Here is a 7,524-nt window from a genome sequence, read left to right on the forward strand (position 1 = left end):
AACAAAACAAAACAATAATATATAACATTATCCAACCAGGTAAGAATGTGGCCAGGAGAAGGTACTATTACAAAGGATTTATACCAAAATGTTCGTAATAGCCAGTGCACACTGGCAAGTTATCAGGGTTTTTCTTCCACTTTGTGATTTATGTATTATTTTAAATGCACATATTACTATTAAGAATCAGGAATAAAAATTGAGTAAAAACTGACATCTATATTTTTTTTTTCCTTTTTCTGAGACAGAGTCTCACTCTGTCAGCCAGGCTGGAGTGCTGTGGCATGATCTCGGCTCACTGCAAGCTCAGACTCCCAGGCTCAAGCAATTCTTCTGCCTCTGCCTCCCGAACAGCTGGGATTACAGGCGTGTGCCACCATACCTGGCTAATTTTTGTATTTTTAGTAGAGTCGGGGTTTCACCATGTTGGCCAGGCTGGTCTCGAACTCCTGACCTCATGTAATCCACCCGTCTTGGCCTCCCAAAGTGCTGGGATTACCGGCTTGAGCCACTGTGCCCAGCCAATGTCCACCTCTTTTTTAAAGGAATGCCCCCTAAGGAAAAGGCAGGAACATCTAAACTTGGCAGAACGGCAGGTATCCGGGCTCTGCAAGGCAGTCGCAGGCCCATGGAGTCTAGTGTTCCCAGCAGGTAGATCCCTGCTGACAAGCAAATTCTCAGTAAACAAATACCTGTTTGTTTTAGTTTAATTATAATTTGAAATGTCACATAGTTTGTTTCATCCACAAGGAACTTAATATTTCTCACTAAAAATAAATCAAGGATTTCTACAGGCCATGTTGTGGCAACTAGTATGAGACTTGCCCTCCCATGAAAACAATTATAAATATTGTCCATGGAAAATGGACAATATTTATAAAATACCTGTTTTCAGAGATTAGATACAGTGACCTCGGGGAGAAGAGAAACAAAGCCATGTGTCCCACATAAGCCCAGCTTCCTACATAAAAAAATTTAACATTTTATAGGACAGAAGCCAGGTGGAGGGAGGCAGCTGCTCTGAATTTAGAAGACTGAGGCCAGAATTTAGGGAAACTGACCGCATTTGCAAAATACTGAAAAGGGGCAAGGAAGAAAAAGACTTGCAGAAATATGCAAAGTGTTCCACTTGAGTATTACTGAATGCTAGTATGCATACCATACAGGATAAAATTATGTCCGGCCAGGTAAAGGAACCAGTTAAGATCAACCTGAGCCACCCGCAGAGACTACAGAGTTGGAGAGAGATCAAGTTTTGACTAGCCAGAGTTTAGAGGCATCTCTGAACCAGCAAGGATTTCCGTAGACATCAGAAGAATCCCAGCAGGATCATGGTCTAGTAATAGGATTAAATTAGCATTACAATAAGGCAGACTACTCTAACAAAGTTTAAGAACAAGCCTTGAAGAGATCAAGTTGACCCACAAGTTGCTAAACTAATTTAATAAAGATCAAGATGTTTTAAATATAGAAATAAAAATTTCAGACATTAAATATAACACCTATATACTCAGTATGGGCCTATTACAAAGGACAACAAATTTTAAACAGAAACATATCCTAAAATGACATACATAATGGAGTTAACAGACACAAAATTAAGCATTATAAACTGCTGAAATATGTAAATGAAGCCATATACATATTAGGAAAGAATTAAAAAGGTATTTAAACAAGAAAAATGAGAGAAACCCATGGAACATCCAGAGATTAAAACACTTGGAATAAAAAAATTCATTTGGAGTGCTTAACAGAAGACTAGATACTAAAAAAGACAAATATCAGTGAATTTAATGACAGAGCAGAAGAAACTATCAAAATGAAGTTATGAAAGGAAAAAAAAAAAAGACTAAGAAAAAAGTAAAAGAGCTTCAATAACATGTGGGAACATCAAGTGGTCTAATATTTAGTGTTATGTCCCAGATAGAGGAGTTTGGGCAGAAGGAAAGAAATTAAACATAAAGGCTGAAAATCTTGAAACTGGATAAAAACCATGAAACTTCAGATACAAGAAGCCTGGCAAACCCAATCAAGACAAATCAAACACATCCTACCTAAATTTCTGAAAGCCAGTCCAAACAGGAAAAACTGTCAAAATACCCAGAGAGAAAGGCACAGAGGATAAAGAGGAGGCATGGTAAGAATGCCTGCAGATTTTTTTTGGGGGGACTACAGAAGCCATAAAATTTCTGAAAGGCAGAGATACAAAATAAAGACTGTCAAATGAAAACTTCAAAATATTTTTCAAAGATGAAGGCAAAATAAAGACAATTTTCAAAGAAACAAACTTGAGATAATCTCTAGCAGACTTCACTACAAGACATGTTGAACAAAATTCTTAGTACTAAAGGAAAATGGCAGGAAATGGAAGCCTTGATCAACCACAGGAAAGAGAAGTCCCAGAACAGGTAAACATATGGGTAAATGCAAAAGATTACTTTCATTTTTTACTATCTTTAAAATATGCTTAACTACTTCAAACAGAAAATAGTAATGCCCCATATGGCTGATAATACGTAGAAGTAAGATACACAACAAATACAAAGGATGGGAAGGAAGCTGTGGACATCTACTGTGCAAGATTTTGACACCATAATTGACACAGAAAAAAGATTGTGGTAAGTTAAAAACATATTGGAAACATGACAAGGACACAAAGCAGAAAAGTGCACATAACCAATTAGCCAATAATGATAATTAAATGGAAATATAACACAACACCCAAGATGAAGACAAGAAACAAAGGAACGGGATAAGTAGAAGCTAAACAGTAAAATGACTGACTTCAGTTCAACCATGTTAATGATTACAATAAATGTACACCATAAAAATGCAGCAATTCTTAGAATAAAAAAGCAGTAACTACCTTTATTATGTTAAGAAACACATTTTAAATTCAAAGAAACAGATACATAAAACATAAAATTATGGATAAAAATATATCATGTAAACACTAATCAAAAAAAGAGCCAGAGTTACTACAGTAGTAAAGGAAAATGTAGATTGATTCAACAAAGGATACTACTGGGAATAATGAAAAAAGGTCAATTCAAGAAAATACAGTAATTTGGAATGTGTATGCAGCCAGTAACAGTGCTTCAATATACATAAGGAAACAACTAACAGATTCAAAAGGAGAAATAGTTAAATTTACAAAAACTATGAGATCTTGAAAGTTTTCTTCAGTAGTTAAGAGAACAAACGGTAGGAAACAAGTAAAATTATAAAGCTTTTAAACCATAGTTTCCATCAATTTGACCTAATGGACATTTACAGAATATCCACACAACAGCAGAGCAAAGACTCTTTTTAAGCTCACATGGAATACTGACTCAGAGAGTTCATATGCTGGGCCATATCACAAGTTTCAATACATATGAAGGGACTGAAATAGAACAGAATATGTTCTGTGATCGTAATAGAATTAAATAACAAATAAATTAGAAGACATTGGGAAAATCCCCAGCTATCTGACACACAAAAAATGTATTTACAAATAATCAATGGTTAGAAAAAAAAATCATCAAAGGAAATTGAAAATATTTTTAACTAAATGACAATGAAAGTGTGATATATCAAAATTTGTGTGACACAGGTAAATAATGCTTAGAAAGAAGTTTACAGCTCTAAAAGTTTATAAATAGAAAATAAGATATAAAAATCAAAGGACTAACTTCCACATTAAGAAGACAACAAAAATTAAACATAAACTATGTACAATGAAGGAAATGAAGAGCAGAAATCAATAACAGGGAAAATGAACAGACAATATCAATGAAACCAAAAACAAGTTCCTTGAAACGATCACTAAAATAGAGACAGGACATAAATTACCAATGTTAGGAGTGAAAGAAGGAAGCCAACAATGGCTAAAAAATAGTAATAGAATAGTATAAACTTTATGCCATTAATGTTGTCAACATATAAAATGAACCAATTCTCTGAAAAACAAATTTCCAATGAACAGAAAACCTAACTCTATACCAAAGAAATTCAATTCACAATCAAATGGTTTCTCAAAAAGTAAATTCTTGGATTAGATCATTTCAAGTGTGAATTTTTTCAACATTTAAAAAAGAAATAAGACAAATTTTATACCAACTATTAAAAAAATTACAGGAGGCTTTAAAAAAAATCCCCAACTTACCTCTAGATATCAAACTAAAGACAGTAAAAAAGCCAATACAGGTCCATTATCTTTCATGAATATGAGCACCAAACATCCTAAACAAAATATCAACAAATCTAACACTGTGACATATGAAAGCTACTCAGCATGACTCCATGGGTTTTATGCCAGTAACACAAGGTTGGCATGACTAATATGAAATCAAAATATCATACCATATTAATAGATAAAGGAAAAAATTCTTACAATATCTCTACAGATACAGAAAAGCTTTGGAAAAGTCTTACAACTTGTTCATGACAAAAACGCTCCAAAGCTAGGACTAGAAAGAATTTCCTCATCCAGAGAAAGAAAACAGGACACGTGAACAAAGAGGCCATGCAGACAGACAGGAAAAAAGCTGGTGAAACAATGTTCAGCACAATTAGCCATCACAGAAATGCAAACTGTAACCGCAATAAGATGTCACTGCACACCTGTCAGAATGACTAAAATAAAAACTGATGACTGAATGTGGCAAAGACACAGAGAAACCAGATCACTCATCGGGTGCAGGTGAGGATATGTAAAAGTGCAGCCACTGTGGAAAATAGTTTGACAGCCCCTTTGAAAGCTAGACTGTGTGATCCAGGAACTGCTGCATGCACACACACTCCAGCAGCATTCTCAGATAAGGAGGTGCTCCCTGACATATGACTTCATGATTTAACAGCTGCCTGGTTTTCCTTACCCCCAAGGAAGCAGGTAAAAGGCAGCTGTCAACAGGGAAGAGTCAGTGCCAAGCCCAACATCTCCAATCTGCTAAGTAGAATCTTATTTCCTTCATTCATTGACTATACAGAAATGTAAAATGTAATAACTCCGAAAATATAAATTATGCACATTATCCTACATAATTTAAATAAACAATCATGGAGCACTCAGAATTAAAAACCCGTGAAAACAAATCATCTGAGTAGCACCTCACTGCCTGGCTTTGACCAAGAAGCCTGACCTAGATCAGCAGACCTTGGACAATTTTCAAACAGAACTTCTGACTTGAAGACTAACGGAGCTTTTGTGACATACAGAGAGAAGAGAGAAGAAAGAAAAACATTTCTATGTTCCTGAGAAGGAAAAAATTAAAAACAGAATATTTATTTGCAAATATCTGGTTTTACTGATTTGAAATTCTACACTTGCAAACACGTAATTTCAAGTTGGCAAGCATCAATACAAAATGGCAAAAGGGAGGGCAAACAGTCAAATCAGAAATAAAAATTTCTGGCCAGGTGTAGTGGCTCACATCTGTAATCTCAGTACTTTGGGAGACAAAGGTGAGAGGATCGCTTGAGGCCAGGAGTTCAGGACCAACATAGGCAACACTGCAAGATCCCATCTCTACAAAAAACTTTAAAAATTAGCTTGGCGTGGTGAGCACCTGTACTCCTATCTACTCAAGAGGCTGTGGAGACAGCATCACTTGAGTCTGGGAGTTTAGGCTGCAGTGAGCTATGATCATGTCACTATATTCCAGTTCAGGTAACAGTGACAATCTATCTCTTAAAAAATAAAACAAATTGAAAAAGAAAAGGGACATTAGGAAGAGCAGGAGATTAAATACAGGGAGAGAGAAGGCCAGGAGGGGGAGGAAGAGGAGGAAGAAGAGGAGAAAGAAGAGGAGAAGAAAGAAAACCTAAGTTCAAGGAAACTCCAGAATTACCTAAAACTGAATAATGTGCTAAGATATCACAGAAACTATTTTGGCATAATTCTCAATTAACCTACATAAGGAATAAAGAAATCACAAAACAAATTCTCAATGCATTAAATAAACTAGCTGGTCTAAACAGAAACAGATGTGAAACCTGGAAACTACTATTAAAAATAAAAGAATGCAGTAGTCTCGATGCTGCTCACCCCCAGAGCCGGAAGCCGTTGCATGCAGCTCATTGCCACTTTCAGCTTCCAGTAAGTTTCAACATCTGGTTTATCAGTTCAAATAAAACATGAACCTTGGAAGTAGAGAACAAAAATTTACCACTCTTCAATTGTGTTAGAGAAGGTTTCTCCTGAGCTATAGGTGCTATTAAAGCATTAATTCCAGGGCACAGTGGAACAGAGAAATAACACGTAGATATTCCCATGAACAAAACTCCTTAAAAACCTTTATTTTACACAATCTTTCCTTGATTCACAGAACGAGTCTGCTGAAAAGATGTAGGTCATTTAATTTTTTTTAGTTAATCACTTATTTTCTATTTTCTGTTCTTGCCTATCAAGGTTTAACATTAATCAGTCTTCTATTTTATAAAAACAAGAGTGATTGTTGCTACTTTCAATCCATGTTTTGATAAGAACAACAGAAACAGAAAAACATGCAAGAGTGTGTGATACAATCTTGCTAATAAAAATATCAGGCAGGCAGATCATGAGGACAGGAGTTTGAGACCAGCCTGACCAACATGGTGAAACCCCATCTCTACTAAAAATACGAAAATTAGCCAGGTATGGTGGTGCACACCTGTAATCCCAGCTACTCAGGAGGTTGAGGCAGGAGAACTGCTTGAACCCAGGAGGCAGACATTGCAGTGAGCCAAGATCATGCCATTGCACTCCAGCCTAGATGACAGAGCGAGACTCTGTCTCAAAAAAAAAAAAAAAAAAAAAATCAGATTTACCATCATAAAAAAATGTTCAATCATAAAATGACAGCTATAATACTAAGATCCAGGTAAGTTTTACCATATGCTCACAGGACTATTTAGTTTCAAACATGGAAAAATATTCCCTTACAAAAATCCATTGCTCTTTGACTCATCCTACTTCTCAGAATCTATTCTAATAACAGAAAAGCAAAAGTAAAAAATGACACACACACAAGACTGCTGCTTGCAGGATTATTTATAACAACAGAAGACTTTTATGAAACAAAGGGGGAACAAACAGTACTAGCTGAATGAAGCAGAGCACATGTGGCAGTAGAGAGAGAAGGGAAGAAAGGAAAGGAAACATGATGACCTCAAGGTATTGTTATGGAAATATCTCAAGGATATAGACTGTGAAATGGAGATTGCAAGGTGCAGCACATTATATATAGAAAATACATTATAGTTAAGAACAAGGGAAGGAGAGAATTTGTGCATGTTCATACATATCTGTATGCATGTATAACTTTGTATATGTGCATGTTCATCAGTGTGTGGATATGCATCCGTGTATTTGTGTGTGCATATTCAGCGTGTGCATGGGTGTCTAATTTGTGTTGTGTGATGTGTGTGTGCAAGCATATCTGTGTGTGCACATGCACATGTATGTTTGTGTGCACGGGTATCTGTGTGTGTATAACTGTGTGTACAAGCACTTGAGGATCTGTTTGTGTGTGTCATATCGGTGTGCGAACATTTATGTGTGAA

This window comes from Pongo pygmaeus, chromosome Y (assembly GCF_028885625.2).
Source record: "Pongo pygmaeus isolate AG05252 chromosome Y, NHGRI_mPonPyg2-v2.0_pri, whole genome shotgun sequence".
Taxonomy (NCBI): Eukaryota; Metazoa; Chordata; class Mammalia; order Primates; family Hominidae; genus Pongo; species Pongo pygmaeus.